Consider the following 21,921-nt stretch of genomic DNA (forward strand, 5'->3'; position numbering starts at 1 on the left):
CAGTTTTAGTCCCCTTATACCTTATATATACATTATATTTTAATGTAGTGTATTCATTGTGTCACAGCTAAATTTTATTCAAAAGTAAAAAAAAAAAATGGTGCATATATTTGTGTCCTGACATTCTAAAAAGCAACACTGGACTAAATACAAATTTACATTTATTAATACAAAATGTATTAGTTCATGAGTATTAATTTTTTGCAGCCAAGTGTGAGAATAATTAATACAAAATGTGGGTATATCCCTGGCTATTTTTTCACACATTGCCAAGCAATTGAACAATCAAACAGAATGTCAGATAAACTGGAAAGTGCATTGAAGTAAAAAGAATGCATTTGGAGTATGTCTGAATGGCTCAGACTGGAAACCTAAAACATGTTGCAAAATGGTCTAATAAATGTTTTTCAGAAAAATCTAAAAATAATCTTGGTCTTTTATCTTTTAAAAAGTGTAGCTAATGACATGCTTCTTCAACGACAAATTGCAATACAATGAAGTTATAATACAGTAACTGACAGTCTCATGAGAAGAATAAAGGGTAAAAATGTAGTAAAATTAAAACAAAAATGTAGTATTAAAACACTATGATCAGTTTCTAAAGTCAGGAACAGAGAACAGAAAACAAATATAGTAAAGTAAAACTTGGCTGAGACTAATTCAGTGCCTTACAATGTATCTTTCATTTTACCATTACAGTAACAGGAGTCACATATACTGACTTACTCTGATGAGATCTTACAGACAGAACAAGATACAAAAATAAACCTTTCTGAGATATGGAACTGGAATTTGATCCAATATTGACTAGAGAAGTCCTTCAATAGAGACCCATTACATCACAAAGACAAAGTCCAGGCACATTGCTATGTGCTCCAAATGCTGGCTCTGACCAGGCACCAGCAACTCATAACATTTTTCAGTCTCAAACTGAACCACTTTTAAAACATTACTGCAGATACCCAAGACTATCTGTCATTGTTTATCCTATCAAACTACCAGACACCAAACATCTTCAAATGACAGTCTCCCCCTTTCTAAATACTCATCATGCACATCTTAGCAAAACCTCCTTCAGTTTTGTAGAATCTATTCAGAGCAGCTTTCTTAGATCTATGTGTGTCAGGGTCTGTCAGTGTTTGTGCCCAAATTGCACTTAAAAACCCATTTTTTCAGTACTGGATTATACATTGGCTATTCATGTATCTACTTTGTTCTTTAAGGGATGTTTTTGTAGCTGCTATACTGAATGTAATAATGATTTAGTCTATCAACATTTAGAGTCAATTTCTGTTCACTTATTTAATAAAACTTTTAAAGCCCTTATCAAATATAACTGCAGAATGTATCATATATTTGAATTGTTGTGTATCATACATTTTTATTTATTCTGTCTGAGTTGTATTCTTATAGGCTTTGTATAATTACTGGGCAAATTATAAGGAGCACTATACTAATTAATGGGTAGGACTCCTTTTGCTTTCTCAACAGCCTCAATTCTTTCTCAGTCTACAAAAAGTTGGAAACATTCTTCTGAGATTCTGGTCCTTGCTGAAATGACTGCATCACACAATTTCTGTGAATTTGTTAGCTGCACATTCATGCTGCACATCCCCTGTTCTACCATATCCCAAATGTGTTCTAGCCGATTTGGATCCAGTGACTGGGAAGGCCACTGAACAACAATGAACTCATTTTCATGATCATAAAACCAGTTTGAGACAGCTTTTGCTTTGTGACATGGTGCATTTTCATGCTGGAAGTAGCCATTAAAAGATGGGTAAATTGTGACCATGATGGGATACACATGGTTTGCTCCATACTCAAATAAGCATAGCATTCAAGTGATGATTGAGTGGTAGTAATGGGCCAAAAGTGTGCCAAGAAAACATTCTCTGCACCATTATTTCACCTCCGCCAGCCAGGGCTGCTGTTAGTGTCAAATTCTGACCCTACCATCAAGATTCATAAGACTCTCCAGTTTTGGTGAGCCTATGTCCACTGCTGCTTCAGCTTTCTGTTCTTGGCTGACAAAAGCAGATTCTGACATGGTCTTCCACTGTTTTAGCCCATCTGCCTCAAGGTCTGACCTGTTGTGCTTTTTTGGCTGTTTTTCTGCTCACTACAGTTGTACAGAGTGGTTATCTGACTTAAAGTAGTCTTTAAGTCAGCTTGAAACAGTCTAGTAATTCTCCTCTGAATTATCTCATTAACAAGGCATGTTTTTTGGATGTTTTAGCACCACTCTCTGTAAACTCTAGAGACTGTTGTGTGTAAAAATCCCAGGAAATCATCAATTACAATAAATATTCAGACCAGCCCATCTGACACCAACAATCATGCCACGGTCAAAAACACAGACATCACATTTTGGTGTTTGATGAGAACATTAACTGCACAATTCATTGGATTGTACTACTGCCACATGATTGGCTGAATAGATAATTCCATAGGTAATAAGCTGTACAGGTGTTCCCAATAATATGCTCAGTGTGTGTATATAATTTTGTGATTGTGAGCTTAGTGAAAAATCATGTGAAAAATGTGGGTTGAGTGTTTGATTCCACTTAGTATTACTATCTGCATTATTACACAAAATTACCAGTTGATGGTGTGTGTGGCCTATCTCAATGCCAAGATGTGTTATTTTTAAGTTTGAATGTGTATGTGTTGGGGTGCAAGTTCCTCAGACACTAATTCAATACTGGAAAACAGGGGCATCTCTTCTTATGAGAGTTACAGTGAGAAATAGGGAAAAAATCATAAATTCCATGTAAGCAGAACGACTGCTGGTGGATGTGCAATGGCATCTGGAGAGTTAAAAACAAAACCAATGAGAATGAGTCACGTTTATTTACTCATTTTGTTTGCACTTGAAATCTAACTGCATGTGAAATTTCTATCCATACGCATGCTAAACAGAGAAAGCAAGAAAAAAAACGTGAGAGAGAGAGGCACCGAGCGAGAGAAAGGGAGTGAGAGAGAGAGAGAGAGAGAGAGAGAGAGAGAGAGAGAGAGAGAGAGACCGCGCAAGCACGAGGAGCGGGCAAGGATGGGGGAGAGGTTCAGCCGAGAAGCATATTGGTGATGAAGGGAAGACGTGCATGGTTCTAAAGCTCAGAGTCGGAGCAGCATTCCCAGATCGCTTTCCCTGTTCGACAGCTGCGCGCAAAGCCAGTGGAGGAAGAGGGGAGCCACTCGCTTCACCGGAACGGACCTACTAGCCTCCGAAGAGCTGGAACCTTGCTTGTCTGAAACGACTGATTTAGCTAGGGGGACGTGGCTCAAGAAGAGGAAGAGGAAAAGGAAGAAGAACACGGAAAAAACGCCTGGGGAAATAACTGAAGGAGCAGCATCCCCCGTCCTCCTTCTCCTCCTCCCACCTCCCCCTCCCTCAGAAAAACCTACAACACGGAGAAAAATAGGTAAGCGAATTGGTGGGTCTGCCAGGACGGATATCCTCAATTGCAGCATGCTGAAATGAACCTTCAGCATCCCTTAGCATTAAATTTAATATGAAGGGACAGTATACTGTGTGCGTGCATGTTTATGAAACAGCTGGTTTAAAATTTGTTTACATCACATATTTAATGAAGCTACTAGAATTCAATTGGGGGCTTCTAAACACGCCATTCAGAAAGCGTTCTGCCGCCCCCCGTATGTACTGAAATTAGCCACTAGTGAATGCCAGTACCAGACCGTAAGATGAGTGAATCTGGTGTCTTAACTATTTACATTTGAAAATCATACTTTATTAATCAGATAAATGTTGTGTGCATGTGTGAGTGATGGTACCAGCAAGAGAGCTGAAAACGTTTGCATCGTGACACCCCTTGCATATTTACATAGAGGAAATCGGCAAAAAGGGTGGGCACACGCCACTATTGATAGATCCATCTTGATTTGCAAGTCCACCACCTCCTTTTTTACTTTTTTTAGAGAGCTGTAAAGCCAATGTAAACATTGACATTTGTTTTTTTCTTTTTTTTCTTATAACTTTGACCTCATTAATCTGTAGTTCCTTAAAGTAAATGGAAGGTGGCAAGGAAATCTGGGATCTGGTTGTGCATATTAGAACGTGTCAGCCTCACACCATCCTATCATGCACCAGAAATTGAATGACTTTTGGAGCGTGAGATGACAGCCTTTTGGGAAATGAGGAAATGGAAAGCTAGTGATGGCAGGAAACTTACTTATGCAAATGAATACGAATACGTAATTAGTACGCTTATTTAGGACATGGTGGCTTGTGAACCTATATGAAAGAAAAAGGTTGTCCTGAAAGCAAAAATATAATGTGTGTGTATATACCGTGCATTTGATAGAGGCCATTGGTTTTCAAATCTGCTTTATCTGGTAAGTGGAACCGGAAAGGCAGGAAACAATCTCGGGACGGGACGCGAGCCTACCACTGCATACACACTCATAAACTTCAACGCATCTTTGTGTAGTGTCGCAAAAACAGAAAGCGTTCCACCTAATAGCATGCACACGTTTGTGTCCCACATATACATACATAGTGCACTAATATAAGTTTATATCATTACACGTAGGCGGTAGAACTAATCGAAAGCGTCAATCGGTGACAAAACTTGTGTGTTACATATTCACAAAACCTCATCTTAATTAAATTACCTGCCTTGGGAAACGAAACATCTAATTATGTGTACTAAAACGGGGCTGTTTTAAAGCGCATTTCCTATATATACTCAGTAACGAGTAAGCGTGAGTTTCCTCAAGCTCCCATTGTCATTTATTAGTGATCAGTGGAGGCAGTGTACAAAACTCAGTTTGATATTACATTTATGGAAATCTGTGCCTTTAAATTAAGGTGACATGAAAATACTGAGAATCACATTCACAGGTGCCTTCCGGAAGCCACGTGGTGTTTTACAGCAGGGTTTGTACGAAGAGTTTTTTCCCCCTAAAAAACTCCCACAGCCACTGGCTTCTACTCATTTTATATGGTTCTGTGTCAATTTTGCAGTATGCCCGTATTATCCAGGAAGCAATTATGTTCGTAAATTATTAATAGCGTGAAAAATATATAATGTACAACTAAATTGCTGGTTACGTAATGCCTACGAGCGCGATGCAGGAATGGAACAGTTTAATCTGCTGATTGTAAACCTCCAGGGATTAGAAAAGGCATTGTTCAAATGACAATACATTAAGAGTTTCAAAGGGAACGCGACGGCACCCTTTTTACCTATCCCTTCTTATCCACAAAAAGGTCTGTCCCCGGCGTTTATTCTCACTTTATTGCTTTATTGGATCGGGATATTCTCTCTTGCTGTACAGCAGCAATTGAGGAGCATTAAAGAAGTAAAATCTGTTAAAAACACTGGGGCACAACTGCTTCATCAGGTGTGTGGGAGGCAGAATGGAAAAACTGGGATGGATTTTACAACTGTGATTCTGAGAAATGCAAAGAAAGATCCAAACACACATTCATTTTGATATAAAAATAAAAAGGAAAAATGAAATTGAGTTTTATCCTCAGATAGAAGACTTCACTTTTGTTTAAATAAACGCAAGACATTAAAATAATTTAAAAAGATAAAATACAGTCAATATTCAAAGGGTAAAAAGAAAGAAAGAAAAAAGAAAGAAAGATAGATGAGTTTCTTTGATAAGAGTGGCCACTAAACAGAGAAGCTGGGCAAATGAGAACATGTGGGTAATATGATTAATTTAAAACAGCTGTTGTGCTCCATCTCTGCTTGCTGAGCTCCTGTTTATCATGGATTCAAATATAGCTTCAACTCAGCACGTCCCTTCCCAAAATAGGGAAAGCTAGCCGGCTTGCTGTTGGGTGCATGTGCTACCTACCAGCTGGGTAGTCGGTGATACTGCCTTGGATCTTGTTGCAGCAGTCCCTCAAACTATCTAAGGATAGCATATGTATAAGTACAGTATTACATTTTATTTAGGCTTCCACTGTGCAATCTTTGTACAGTATAGTGACTTAATCTTTGAACTGCATCATTCCCACTCATCCTGAGTGGCATAATTTATAGGTGTAACCAGAAATACAACTTTGCCTCTGTTCTTTTACTGTGCCATCCTACTAGGGTTCGACAAGTTTGCCAAGGTGTTCAGTGCTACCTTGAATTAATAAACTAGCTAGGTGCACAGTATTGTTTAACACATTTTTCAGTGTTTAATTTAACTGAACCATCGATAAACAAGCTATAAAACCCGCATGTGAGCATTCTCCGCAAAATGCTGCTATTGAAAATGATTATAAGAAAACACTACACTGAAACATACCTATTCGAATACCTATAGTACATCCTTTTAAAAAGAAAGCCTGCATGGGACTCCACAGGGAGAAATCACCAGCAGCCATGCAATCACAAAATAGCTGGCATATTCCCAAGCTCTGACTCGAATATTCCAGTGGTAGTTCTGCTCCATGCCTCTGTAGCAGAAATGAGTAAATTCAATCCATGAGGACCACAGAGGCTGCTGTCTTTTGATTTAGCCAATCTCTTAATTTGGTCCTAATATATACCTGTTGCCAAATGAGACAAAGTAACTTGTTTTAAATTGTTTACCTACTCATAAATTTGTATTACCTGTCTGTTTTGAAATGTATATTTTCAGAAAATATTTGTGCTGGCCTGTTTTTCTTCCACATAAAAACATGTGTGTTGGTTCAGTTTAGTCTATGGTACAAATATGCAGTATCAGGTGGATATCTGAATGTGTCCAGTGTGTGTGTGAGTGAGGCAAGATTTGTGCCTGTATCTTTCAATGGACTAGCATTCCGCCGAGGCTTAGTTTCTGCTGTGTCCTTGATGCTGCTGGGAATGGTGTCTCCTTTCTCCAGTGTAATGAAGCAGGCAGATTAATAAAATAAACAAATAAAACGATGTTTATCTCTCTTAAGTTTATATCCATAGTGTCATACAATTACAAGTAGTACAAACTCTCAGCATTGTGAACACTAGGCACTTGAGTGAGTTGATTGGCTTCACACAGTAAGTTAGCAAGGGGACTAAACCAAAAAATCCTATACTTAGCCACAAAGATTGATTGCAACAGAGACATTATAATGTAAATAAAGATTTTCAACCTTCTTTATTTATTTTCATATTGAATTTTAATTATAATAGCTACAGTTTTGTCAACTCAATCCAGAAGATGATTTAGCATCATCTTTAACCTTGGAATCATTCAGCTGTGCTTTTACTTTGTGTGGCTGCTTGCAGTGAAACTACTATTTCTCTGTAGTTTTATATTTGTGCTTGTTATTTTGAAAGCTAACCATGTAAGGAAGACTCTGTGTAAGAATCTGTAAACACCAGGGGCCTCATGCATAACGCCACACTATAACTTGGCGTAAGCACAAAAGCATAAATGTTAGTACACACAAAAAAAATCCAGATGCATAAATCTGTGCAAACGTGAACGTCCACGTTCTTCCGCTACATAAATTCCAGTCAGCATGAAAAGTAACGCACGTGCACGCGCCTGCTCTCCTGCCCCATCTCCTCCCAGAATTAGGTCTTTTTGAATATGCAAATCAATATAAATAGCCCTTAAGTTCAGCGTTCTGTGAAAAGGCAATGACAAAAGCACGAGGGGAAATAGAAGAATTTCAGCGAATACCAAGTGGAGGCAAGGGAAAAATGTACTATTTGTTGGTTAAACAGTGGTATAACCAACAAAAGGAAGTTGATCGAGTGACATAGAGTGTTGGAGAAACTTGAAAGCTCAAGTTGACAAAGTCACACAGTGCCCGAAATGAAATAGAAGTTGTCAGATATCAAAGTCGCCGTGCAAAGGCGAGTCGTAGCCCACCATCTGAGTGTTGTATGAAAGCTTATTAGGTTACAAAGAAAAAAAATAGGCACACAGTGGAGAAAAAAGCATGAAATGTCAACTTTAATCTTGAAATTTCCACTTTAGAACATCATAAACTTCATCTTAAAATCGTTTAATTTACTAGTTTCTCAAATCCCATCGTAACTAAAGTAGCACATTAAATACTTTGTTTTGTATTTGATCTTCTGTGTGCTGTATGTGTGTGAATCACTATGTGCTTCCTAGCTTTCTCTTCCTCCGACAGGATACAGAATCCATTACATTTGTGATATTACAGCTCTCTGAATAATTAAAATACTGAGATGTGTACTTGATATCATTTTCATAATGACAAGAGTTAAAGCATGTTATTAAACATGGGAAAACGGTGGCGCAGCGATTGTTCATGCTTCACGCAAGATGACATACTTCAAACATACTAACCCTCAATTCCTGTCCTTACTTTTCTTTCTACAAATACCCAATCGCCACACAATCAGCTCTATAATAGACGTTAAGCCATCTGTAAGCTTAGAACGCAGATTCTTCAAAACTTTTAAGGAACATTGAAATATCTTCGTAGTACATGTTTAATTATTCTATCCATCGTTCCTTCCAGTGTCATGCCAGGACCAGCAAGAATTCACCGCGAGGCAGGAACAATCCGTGAATGGAGTGCCAGCTCCTTGCTAGTGTTGCGACACCGTGTCCTCACATGTTTAATTATTAACAATATAGATTATTTAAATGAAGTTAAAAGTTTTATCTGTATAATATAATAAACATATTTTGCTGCATTTCATCTTAAAAATGATATTGTCATCATATGTAGATATGCGCTTTATAAAGTGGCGCAGGTTGTGCAATATTATAACCGTATTGCAAGTTTAGAGTGAGGTAATTGTACTAATAAGTACAAACAGTTCGACAAGGAGCACTTGATGGACTGATTGAGTGCATTTATAGTTCTTTGGATTAAACTGTTTCTGAACCGCAAGGTCTGTACAAGAAAGGCTCTGAAGCATTTGTTGTGTGAGACCAGTTCAAATAGGCAGCATGGTTGAGGCAGCGTGTGCTTGATGCTGTATACCGATAATTCTCTTTCCGATCAGCTGCTGTAGAGCTGTGATTCCACACCCAGATACAGTGATATAAATACTCCGAGTGGTGCAATGAGAGTAATATGGAAAAAGATGATCCGCTGTGGCAAGCCCTAATGGGAGCAGCTGAAAGAAGAAGAAGAAGAAGGTGCAGTGATAGTTACAATGCTAAAGTAGCTAGCAGGTATTTAGAATAGTTTGACTATTCCATGGACCATTATATTGTTACAGGATAATTACAATCAGATGCCTTAAACTAATAAACAATATGCATTTAGTTTCAGTGTATATGATAAAGCTGCACCAGGGATGTGGATCTAAAAAAGATAAGGAAACCACACAGGAACAGTAGCACTGCTTTGACGCTGGGTGCCTGCAGTTTGCAAAACTGACTGGAGAACTTACGTATGCCAGGGATGGAGCCACCGTGAAAATGTGCGTGGCTTTACACCAAGTTTAGGTTTTATACATCGCGATTTGAGCGTGGAAACGTTTGTACGCAACAATTTTGTGCATACGCACCGTTTATACATGAGGCCCCTGGACTGTGTAAGACAAAACTATGCTACTGTAATTTTTTGCAGAAGGTATACAAAATCTGAACATAGGGTCTAAACATGATTAATCATGCCTTTTTAATGCTTAAAAAAATGAAGTGAGACAAGAGGAAACATCTTTTGAACAGTAACAGCAAACCCTAAGTTAAGTCTAATGAAATTCAGTCTCACTCAATTTCAACCCAGAACATGCTTACCACTTTTGTATCTTAACCCCATGCCTGTCTAAGTAACTGCCTTTGAAACATAACAGTTTTAGAGCCACTGAATCCAATTTAGGGACATGGGAAGCCAGAAGCTATCCCAATAGAAATAGTCACAATGCAGGGAATAACCTTTGACAAGCTCTACCTACCACCTATGTGTGTTGTGAACAGATAAGACAAAAAAATTACCTTAGTCTTCTAAATGTCGAGAGCAACATGTATAGTAACAGATTGTCTTCAACTAGATTCTTTTGCACATGCACTGTGCGTGAAAATGTTGCTCAGCACAATGAAAATTGTTCGCTAAGTGGATACATTGTTTAAAAATGAGTATTTCTTTATCATGTACAAGACATATATAACACATTTACACTTGGTTATGCTTTTTGAGTCTAAGAGGACTAATTCTTGGAACACCCCAAGGATACATGCTGAACTGTGGCTACTACAGCAATTTCAGTGTAAATCTCCAGCACTTATACTGTATCCTCTAAGTTATGCCAGTGCATTTGCTTTTCTTGTTATAAGAACATCTCCTTGAAACTATGTAACCTATGAGCCCAGAGACTATTTCTCTCTAATAGCTTTTCAGCCTATGATACATAATCCATCCATCTTCCAACCCGCTATATCCTAACTACAGGGTCACGGGGGTCTGCTGGAGCCAATCCTAGCCAACACAGGGTGCAAGGCAGGAAACAAACAAACAAAATCTCCAATGCACCTAACCTGCATGTCCTTGGACTGTGGGAGGAAACTGGAGTACCCAGAGGAAACCCACGCAGACATGGGGAGAACATGCAGACTCCACGCAGGGAGAACCTGGGAAGCGAACCTGGGTCTTCTAACTGCGAGGCAGCAGCGCTACCACTGCGCCACCATGCCACTCATGATACATTATAATATTTTTATTTATATCTCTAATGATCCAAGGCTTCCCATTGCCTCTGAGTTCTTCATCACAAAATACTATGATTAAAACAAAAATTGTCTTTGATTGTGAGAGTAATAAAACTGACTTGAAATGCTGAGTAACAGTCCCATGTAAGTGGCTTAGGTTTACTACAAAGAAGAGAAAATGCTTACTTATTTTTCAGGGAGTCTGTCTCCTGATGAAGGATTTGACTGGAGTCCCAATCATGTAAAAAATATGGTCTGTATTGTTCTGAATAGTTCAGCCATGGTTTTCTAGTTTCTACTTTTGCTTACATTGTTGGCTTAATAAGGCTCTTTCCTCTGGTTGAGTCAACAGTTATAGTGTCACGTGATTTGTAAATTCATCTCCAGATGCTAATTGTGATCTTGGAAAAGTTGGACTGGAGTCATTGTAACCTACAAAATGCTTTGGAACATAAAAAAATGAAACATTAAGTTTGGCAACTCATTTCCCTTCTGGTGGCACAAAAATATTGATTCAGCTTTCTTAGCTTTTAGATTACTGATCATTGAATCCATTAATCCATCCATCCATTTTCTAACCCGCTGAATCCGAATACAGGGTGACGGGGGTCTGCTGGAGCCAATCCCAGCCAACACAGGGCACAAGGCAGGAACCAATCCTGGGCAGGGTGCCAACCCACCGCAGGACTGATCATTGAATAGAAAAGTGGAAAATATTGGTGAAGAGACTGTTTGATTAAACATCCATCCATCCATCCATTTTCTAACCCGCTGAATCCGAATACAGGGTGACGGGGGTCTGCTGGAGCCAATCCCAGCCAACACAGGGCACAAGGCAGGAACCAATCCTGGGCAGGGTGCCAACCCACCGCAGGACTGATCATTGAATAGAAAAGTGGAAAATATTGGTGAAGAGACCGTTTGATTAAACATGTGCCTGAAATATTACCTGGAATTCACTGAATAAAGCACACTGATCTGTGGTAGATTTTACATTTTTACCATATTTTAAGCAACGTGCCAATAGTGACATAATATTATTTTCTTCCAATCATATAATTTTCTAAATATATGCAATCATTTATAAATATAATAAAAATAAAAATTACATAAAGTACTTCTCAGACTAATTATTATTTGAATCCAGGGACTGATTTATTGTGTAATTTGCACTTGTCTGATTGGAACTCTTGATTTCAAGTTGTCACACACTGCAGAATGGAACTCTAATATGAAGTTTGGCAGAGATTGGTATTTTCAGTAGACTAAGATGCAATTCTAGTAGTTGTGATATTTTTGACAGATTTTTCATAATTTATTTTCATACCCACTTATTTTAAGTTAGAATTTGGGTGCAATCAAGAACCAGAACAAACTGAAAGCTAGTCTGTCATAAGACACTCTCACTCATGCACACTTGTTAATTTATAAAGAACCAATTTACAGTTGAAAACCAAGCTAACATGCAACTGTTTTTTGGATATGGAAGGAAATTTAATTGGGTAAAGTAGACCTACACAGATGTGAGGAGTAAGGAAACACCACAGCCAGACCAAGATTTGAACCCAAGACTCCAATGCTTACATATATTTTTAAAAATTGCTAATGTATTGTCATGAACAATCCCTGGAGGTTTGCATTCAGCAGATTAATCTGAAACAAGAAGAATTCTGCACAGTGATCGATATTTTATACAGACACTTGTGATTTTATGTGTCAATTTAATAAAATTGTATGTATATATAATGTGCATTCAGCCTGTATTATTAATAGTAATATATTTTCTGAAAATCTCTACACTCTTTTGATTATCAGGGAATCGTTATTTTAGATTTGGTTAGCATGTAACTGTATAACCTCTTTAGTACAGCCTAGACACTCTGTCTACTACTGTAAACTTCTTCTTAAACGTTACATGTTTCAGACACTATTTTTACTGATTTCTTTTGCAAAAGTGCGCCTGATAACTTGTCAATGTGTACTTTGCTCATTACCTTTACAATAAATTTCCTCTGTATCATTTTTGTCATTTTGAAATTGAAAAAGTGGTACAGCGGTGCAGCAGTTAGCTTTGCATCCTCACACATCCTGATGACTAGGATTAAATCCTGGCCCAGTCTGTATGTTTTTTTTTTGTTTTCCTTATTCTCCATTTTACTCTCACAAGCCAAAAATTGTGCAGTTTAGCTGCATAATGGTTTAGATGATTTTAAAATGGCAATGTTTGAGTAAATGTAGGTGTGTGTACTTCTTACCTCAACAAAACATCCTCTTCTTGCTCCTGATATTGCCAAGATACCTTCTGGCTCTTGACAATCCTGAAATAGATTAAATGAGCTCAATAAAGGACAGCTATCCATATTATACTGACACAAAGCAGACCTGGATAGCTGTCCTTTATCACTCTTGTCTATAATTTATTCATGCTTTCACATACATTTTCTCCAAGCATTTTAGTCTCTTCCATATTGCAAAAACATGCATGTATGTTAATAATGAGTTCTATGCTAGCATGATATCTGAGGGCCCTGTCTGTTCCATGGGGTCATTCCAGCTCCATGTGATAATATAAAGGAAAACCCATGGTCAGAAAATGGACTAGTGTCATATCCATGTAAATATCCTTTTGGAATCTGGGTTTTACAGTACTGAGTTGTGAGGGCTACATTTACATTACAGAAAACATTTGTAAATTTAATGTGTGGGGGACTTTAGTTACTAAATGAAACCAGCAGCAATACTACACCCTATATCACAATGCCATCCATATAGAGTATATATGTATATTAGTTTAAATACAAGAATAAATGTGTTCATCCATCAAACCACTATCAAACCTACTTTATCTAGAGCCAGGTCACACAGAGTTCGAACCTAAGCATTGCTGGGCACTCTTACACATGCACACACTCCTTCATATTTAAAGGCACAAATCAAATACCTTTAAACCTCAATGTATTACTGGGGTAAATGTGCACACTACACATAGATTGTTACCAGGCCAGGACCTTAGGGTCTAACTAGTGTACTAATGCCTAACCTTACTTTGTGACACCAATTAAATCCACACATACCTTGTTAAACCCATTTAAGCTTAATTTATCATGGGCATGGCTATGAATGGGTGGGATGTGCTTAGTGTCAACTGAATGGAAATTCAGGAAAAACAAACTTTTTGCTTTTAGGCATTTAGTTGCAGTCCCCACATATTCAGAATCTTACCCTAGAATGACATCCTAGTTATTCAGTATCGTATGGGCGTCCAAAATCTGTCGAGACTGCATTTTCTGCAAGGCAAAAATCACACTTTGACTGGAATTCAGCATTGCCAGGTAGATGTTTTCTAGTCCAATTGGGCTATTTTTCATTGTTTTCCATGGAAAAAATGGACTTTTGCAGGTTGTAGTTTATTGATATTTTAGAAAATGCATTCCAGCAATTTAAACTGTTTTTAGAAGTAAAGCAAATAATTCTGCTACAGTTGTGTTAAGCTCCATTTGCACAAAACTGTGCATCTCAAAGCTGAAATTGTGAAAAAAGAATACCACCCACTGCAAAGCCTCACCACAGTGCCTGGAGTTTCATTTGAGTCCTTAACACAGTCAACGTCAGGCGCATGACTGATGTCTAAATCTTACTCAGCTAGCGGTTTGGTGGGTCAGTGTTAGTAAGTGCTGGATGAAGTTACAGTAGACATAAACAAGAATCTAAAGGAAAGGCTTTAAAAATAAACAAAGAACCCAATGGCATAACAATCTGCAAAAATCAGATACAGAAAGGTACAGAAAAAAAGAATATCATATATAGATATACTGTATGTAGCATTAAAGAATAAGTTACAACATACTCCAGCCATCAAAAACAATGCTGTCAGTAATGAATAAAGGGGGAGATATATTTTTAACATAAAATATTGGATTGAAAAGCATTTTGACAATTTTTATTTTTTAACATGTAAATCTATCTTTGGAGGTCTTTTGGACCTCTCTAATTTCTAGAAATTCAACATTATTTTTTGATCAGTATTGGTCACTTTAAATAAAAAAATAAAACTGTATTGAAGCTTGTTATTGTTTATTCAATATACCAGACTGCAGTGAAAATTTTTGGCCAACTAATAATAATCTTTGGTAAAACCTCCAACATGTTTATTCCTGACATGTTGCATGTTGATTAGCACAAGCAGATATGATTTCACTGTATATGTGAAATTAATCACTCTATAAACCTTATAAAATTTTGATAACATACACAGAGTTTTCTGTTGACTTTGTGTAAAAGCTGGAACTAAAATAACACTAAGCATGTTTATGTGAGTGGGAATACAGTGCATCTGGAAAGTATTCACAGCATATAACTTTTTCCACATTTTGTTATGTTACAGCCTTATTCCAAAATGGATTAAATTCATTTTTTCCCTCAGAACTCTACACATAACACCCCATAATGACAATGTAAAAAAAGTTTACTTGAGGTTTTTGCAAATTTATTAAAAATAAAAAAACTGAGAAATCACATGTACATAAGTATTCACAGCCTTTGCGATGAAGCTCAAAATTGAGCTCAGGTGCATCCTGTTTCCCCTGATCATCCTTGACAACAAATATACCATTTTAAAAATGTCCTGTTAAGAAGTAGACTCCTAAAAATGCGTTCAGCACTTTACTTCATATGATGTCAGTGCTATTGTTTTGCAAAGGCTTATATGCTTGATTACAACAATCATTTTTTGCTTACTGTATGGCAGGGAAACAGAGCTGGGGCCTCATGTATAACGCCGTGCGTAGAACTCGCACTATAACATGGCGTAAGCACAAAAGCCGAAATGTGCTTACGCACTAAAAAATCCAGATGCAGGAATCTGTGCGTACTCCAACTTCCACGTTCTTCCGCTCTATAAATCCCGATCAGTGTGAAAACTAACGCTCGTGCACGCGCTTTAGGTAACGCCCCAACTCCTCCCAGAATTACGCCTCTTTGAATATGCAAATCAATATAAATCACCCTTAAGCTCAGCCTTCTGTGAAAAGACAATGGGAAAAGCACGAGGGAAAATATAAGAATTTCAGCGAATACCAAGTGGAGGCAAAGGAAAAATATACTATTTGTTTAATTAAACCGTGGTATAATCAACAAAAGGAAGTTGATCGAGTGACATAGGGTGTTGGAGAAACTTGAAAGCTCAGATATCAGTCGCCGTGAAAAGGCGAGTCGTAGCCTACCGTCTGAGTGTCATATGAAAGCTTTTTAGGGTACAGAGAAAAAAAAAGGCACAGTGGGGAAAAAAAGCACGAAATGTCAACTTCAATCTCGAAATTTCCACTTTAATCACATAGTTTATTTTGTCATTAAAGTAGAACATCATAAACGTCATCTTAAAATCATTTACTTAACCAGTTTCTCAAATCACATCGTAATTAAAGTAGCACGTTAAATGCTTTGTTTTGTATTTGATCTTCTATGTGATCTATGTGTGTGAATCACTACTTGCTTCTTAAACCGGCTCTCTTCCTCCGACTGTACACATAATCCATTACATTCGTGATATTACAGCTCTCTGAATAACTAAAATACTGAGATGTATACATTGATATCATTAAGAGTTAAAGCACGTTATTAAACATGGGTTTTACAGCGCAGCGATTGTGCACGACCATCGATGAAATTATTTATTGCAGCAGTATCAGGGATGGCTCTAGGTTTATGGTGGCACTGGGCAGAAAAAGAATCGGTGGCTCCTTCGCCCGCCAATGTCAGTGAGGTAGCTTATGCACGGCGGATGGCCACATCCGTTGCAGACACTAGCCGCCTCGTGCTCATGACACAAGCATTTAACTTTTGTCGAAATTTGCGCTGCATTTTTAGCTGTGTCGTTATTTTCTCTTTCTGTTTTATATTCAATATGTATTGACGTGGCCACCCATGCAGTTCTTGCTTTTCTTTCTCCAAGTAACTGATTGCCACACAATCAGCTCTGTAATAGATGTTAAGCCATCTGTAAACTTAGAGCACTGATTCTTTAAAAAGTTTAAGGAACATTAAAATATCTTCGTAGTACATGTTTAATTATTCTATCCTTCACGCCAGTCCCAGTGAAGAATATAGATTATTTAAATGAAGTTAAAGTTTTACCTGTATAATATAATAAACATATTTTGCTGCATTTCATCTTAAAAATTATATTGTCATCATATGTAAATACGCACTTTATAAAGTGGCTCAGGTTGTGCAATATTATAACTGTAGTACAAGTTTACAGCGAGGTAATTGTACTTATAAGTACAAACAGTTCTACAAGGAGCAGTGATTGAGTGCGTTTATAGTTCTTGGGATTAAACTGTTTTGAACCGTGAGGTCCGTACAGGAAAGGCTTTGAAACGTTTTGCAGTGGCTGAGGTAGCGTGTGCCTGATGCCGTATACTGATAATTCTCTTTCCGATCAGCTGCTGCTGTGATTCACACTCAGATACAGTGATATAAATACTCCGAGTGCTGCAGTGAGAGTAATAGGGAAAAAGATGATCTGCTGTGCCAACTCCTAATGGGAGCAGCTGAAAGAAGAAGGTGCAGTGAGAGTAACAATGCTAAAGCAGTTATGGTATTTGGAATACTATGGCTATTCCCTGGACCATTATATTGTTACAAGTTAATTACAATCAGATGCGTTACAATAATAAACAATATGCGGTTAGTTTCAGTGTATTTATAAAGCCGCGTCAGGAAAATAATGAGTAACCACACAGGAACAGTAGCACTGCTTTGACGCTGGGTGCCGCCAGTCTGCAAAACCGAGCGGAGAACTTGTGTACGACAAGGCATGAGGTACCGTGGAAAAGTGCGTGGCTTTACGCCAAGTGTAGGTTTTATACATCGCGATTTGAACGTGGAAAAGTTCTTACGCAACATTTCTGTGCGTACGCACCGTTTATACATGAGGCCCCTGGAGCACCAAATGGAAAGCAGTAATCGCCACTTTCCCAGATCAATAAATCATGGCAGCTGTAATCGTAATCGCGATTAATATTAAGATTAATTGTGCAAGATTAATGACAGGCACACCTCTTTTATTTGTGGGAGAAAAAGCCCTGAACAGTTTAACATTAATGAAACATAATTTTAAAAAACAGCATGAGAGCACTTTTGATATCGCTCATCATCTAAAACCGTTTCTAGTTAAAAGCAGTGTAACTAGCTTTAAGCACGTTACAGCAACAGAGCAAATATTCACATTGTAATATACCTTCAATTATTAAAGTGGTCCACTCGTTAATTATTATATTAGGCATTATTGGCAAAATTTAGCAAAATCTGTGCTCAGCATCCATATCTGCATCTATGGGCAAACTAACAATGAAGATTTTTTTGGAAAAAGATTAAATAAATACATACGTGAATAAGTAAAAGTACTGTGAAATTTGGCAATAAACATTACGTAGTCTGTGAATAGTCCGTAATATTCCTGCAAACGCAACATGAAATACGGCTTAATTTAAAACTCACTTTCACTCGCCAAAGCTGGAAGGGCGGGCTCTGGCGAATGACGTGTTTTGATTGGTGAATCATCGGTATACCAGACTTAAAGCCGTGGTCATCAAATCCTACATTTACAGCAGATACGTCAGATGCTGGCACGTAATGATGAATTCGGAGTTGATAGAATTTAAGGCCCTGCTTCGCAAAAGAATTCTAGGCAACTTTTTCTCGTACTCTTACTCGACGTACTCATTCACAACTTTGGGCGTGCGTAGGAGCCGCGGGGATTGCCCAGATGATTTACAAGCCAAAAAACAGTTCTCACTAAATCCCATCTGCTCTGCTTTGACAAGTGAGCGTGGCAGTTTTAAATTCAAGCCGTATCTCATCTTGCGTTCGGAGGAATATTACGACAGACACAACAAAATTAAACAAATGGATAAATAAATAAGCAACAATACACATACTCCTTTAGAAATTTATTTACGCTCACATTTCACGCTTCTTTTCTTTATTGATACATTTCACTTTACTTTTACATGCATATTTATACGATTTTGTCCGAAATATTCCTCCATACCACATAACGGTGACCGGACTGTCCACTTCAAACTTCCAGAAACTGCCCTTAAATGACATTACTGAAGAGTCTGCCACTGGAGTTCTGCACCTTTGAGGAAAACAGCTTGTGAAACAAGGTTTAAAAAACAGTCCCAGAGCTTCAAAAAAAGTCTCCTGAAATACGAGACATAGTTATCAAGATTGTCTCACTTACCACTAATATAATTTTCAATTTGTAAACTAAAGACGACCTCCTTAATTTCCTAATTAATTAATTTATTAATTAATTAATTCTTAATTTCCACCATCGGCTACTTTCACGTTCGGTTACAGGCGACGCGCAAACAACAACTTTGATCGGATATCCGAATTGTCTATCTAAATAAAGCCACCGCTGATTGGAAGATGCTGTCACCGTGTGCTGTACCAAAAATGCGGAGTGCTGACTGAGTTGGCGCTTAAACGATGGTTGGTTAGCTCGAGCGCCCGTCTGAAACTGTCCGTGACGTTTCGCATGGAAGTCGGACGAGGATCTTCGCTGCGACAACGACGCCTCAAAAAGAGGTAGAATGAATCTGTGGGCTTTAATGCACACTTCAGGAGAGGTATCGACAAATCAGTCGTTTTCATTGTATGGTAAAATAAACCTCTTAAAATTAAAAGAGTTTGCATTCTTAAAGCTTTTCGGTTTATTTGATTTTAAGGTACCATTTAAGTTGAATATTGTATTTGACCTTTTGAAGCTAAAACGTAACTTTAATTGCGCGAAGCCTGCTTGGAAAATGATTTTTTTGTTGGCAGGATTTATGACTTTTTCCAATAAAATTATCACTTGAGAATAGCATAAGTTCAAAAAATGTCCAAATTATATTTACATATTTGACTGTTTTGTGTATTTTATCTATATTGTAAATGTAATATGGTGATAGAGTGGATGTTAAGCACTGCTGTCTCACAGGTTCAAGAGTTTATCACAGCTATTGTGGTGAGTTTTTGTGTTAAGTGCTGGCTTGCCTATGCGCTCTCATGCTTTCCTAGCAAATCCTTAGGATGAACCAGCAAGTTTGAATATTAACACTAAACTGGACTTGAGTGCACCCAATGACGGACTGGCACCAGGGGTAGTGGCAGCCTCTCTTGTCAGATGCAGAATGGAAACAAATGGGTCAATTTGTATTTGTGTTTCATGTATGGCATATAGATGTGTGTATTGTTAGACTAGGGTTCAAGGGGTGAAGTAGCAGCTGGGCATCCCCCTTTAACACAAATTCATAGAAATGACATCCATTACAGTTTCTAAGACTCACAGAGCTTCCTCTTGCTTCTGAGTTGGGTTCCTAAGTGAACATCCATCACTGGTTATTGTGTGAATATATAGGAAGTGCCCCGGAAAGGATGGGCCTTTGTTGGTGTGGGGTCTAGGGGGATTATGGTGTTGGGGTTGGAATGTGGTTAGATATCCTCTGTGGCTTGCAGGTAAAAAATAAAGAGGTTGTTACTGTCAACGTATCCTACTCCCCTGGGACAGAGATGCTTACCTTATCAGAGACCTAATTATACCCTGCAAGCACATGCATTTGACAGCGTTTTAAAAATGTATGTAATACTCTCAAAAACAGTAAATCTTGTACACAGCTGTACCCATGCACTACAGTATATAGCTTAAGCATAACATCGCCCGACTTGTACTCCACACATCATGATATATAACCTAACATCCTAACAACTCAGCCAGACAGGCGAACAGGCAAACTCCACATAGACAATGAACAGATGTGGGATTTCAAACCAAGGAACATGAACCCATGTCACAGCTGGTACTAACTTCTGTATCATCATAATAAGAGGTTTGTAGATCATTATGGTCTGCTTGCCATTGAGTAACAGAGGTGATGGTGTCAAGATATAGCAAGAGCTTTGAAAAAAAGGATGTTACATTGTAAAGCCAAGGAGTTCATTGAAAGTTCTTTTTTTGACTTATAGAAAGCTAAGATGACTCATGTAGGTGTGTACATAGGGAAGAAAGTGACCAGTGGCATCACAACAGCCTGTTTTTTTAGTTTCACTTAGGCTACAAAGTTACAATGACTTCAGCAGGACTGACATTTTTATGCTGTATTTTGGAGAAATTTGACATTAAAATGTACTCATGGACACCAGTGGAAATTAAGAGGAAGTACATTTAAGACAGAAGGAAGCAAGCAATTTGGGACATTAGAAAATTTTTGACGAAAAGAGGCCATTCAGCCCAACAAGCTAGTCCATACTATTCACCTAGATTCCCCAAAATTATATCATGTCAAAATTTGAAGGTCCTTAAACTTCACAATACTACTTGCTCATTTATTTCATGAATCTGTGGTTCTTTGTGGGAAGAAAATATTTCAAACGTTTGTGTGAAATCTCCCTTTAACAAGTTTCCAACTGTGTTCCTGTTGAAGTAACAGCCTTGATCCACTGTACTTACTCCTTTCATAGTTTTAAACACTTCAATCATGTCTCCTGTTAATCTCCATTTACTTAAACTGAAATGATTCAACTCTTTCAATCTCTCTTCATAGGTCATACCACCTATGATTAGCTTTATTGTTCCCTTCTGGACTTTCTCTAACACTAATTATGTCTTTTTTGTGATATGGAGATCAAAACTGAACACAGTACTGCAGGTGAGGCCTTGCCAGTGCATTATAAAGCTTAAACATAACTTTCCTTGACTTATACTCTACACGTTGTTATATATAACCTAACATCCCATTAGCTTTTTTGATTCCTTCTGTGCACTGTAAGAATACAGATAGTGATGCATCCATTATGCCTCCTCAGTCCTTCTAATAAGATGTACAAGTTTCAGACCTTCCATTGTGTATTAATAAAATAATTGACTTGAATTTAAACAAGTTATAAAGCTTACAATCTGTAGAATGTGCAGACTAGAATTTGTCACCATATAAAAGAAGGCCCATACTCTTTGAATTTCTGTGGTCAAACACAAATGGGAGAAACATGTTAAACTGGGTATATTATTATTATTATTAGCAGTATTAAAGCCTGAAATACAGGGCATTGTTACACATATAAAGGAAAATAACATATGAAAGCCATTGTAGCAATTAATGCACACACTGGTAAGATTTCTACCAATAAAAATAATAACAGTATATAGCAATAATTCAAAGCTCAGCAGATCTCTACAGCTACTAGAATTTAAAATGCTTAGTGTAGCTGCGTTTTTCCCAAAATTATCAAAGTTCTGCAGCTTCAACTCAAAAAATGGGATTCAACAAAAGCCTGACGTGCAGAAATGATTCCACA

The 21,921-nt window shown here is 37.7% G+C and overlaps 1 protein-coding gene across 2 annotated transcripts in view; it reads left to right on the plus strand.

Annotated features, from left to right (window-relative positions):
* Window positions 1–3,063: 3,063 nt before the first annotated feature.
* Window positions 3,064–21,921, plus strand: part of slc8a3 (solute carrier family 8 member 3) — a 366,652-nt gene continuing 347,794 nt past the window's right edge. For both annotated transcript variants that reach the window (XM_039741132.1, XM_039741133.1), the window contains exon 1: window positions 3,064–3,425. The gene's annotated coding sequence lies outside the window, so the exon portion shown is untranslated. The remainder of the gene's footprint in view (window positions 3,426–21,921) is intronic.

This window comes from Polypterus senegalus, chromosome 18 (assembly GCF_016835505.1).
Source record: "Polypterus senegalus isolate Bchr_013 chromosome 18, ASM1683550v1, whole genome shotgun sequence".
Classification (NCBI taxonomy): Eukaryota; Metazoa; Chordata; class Cladistia; order Polypteriformes; family Polypteridae; genus Polypterus; species Polypterus senegalus.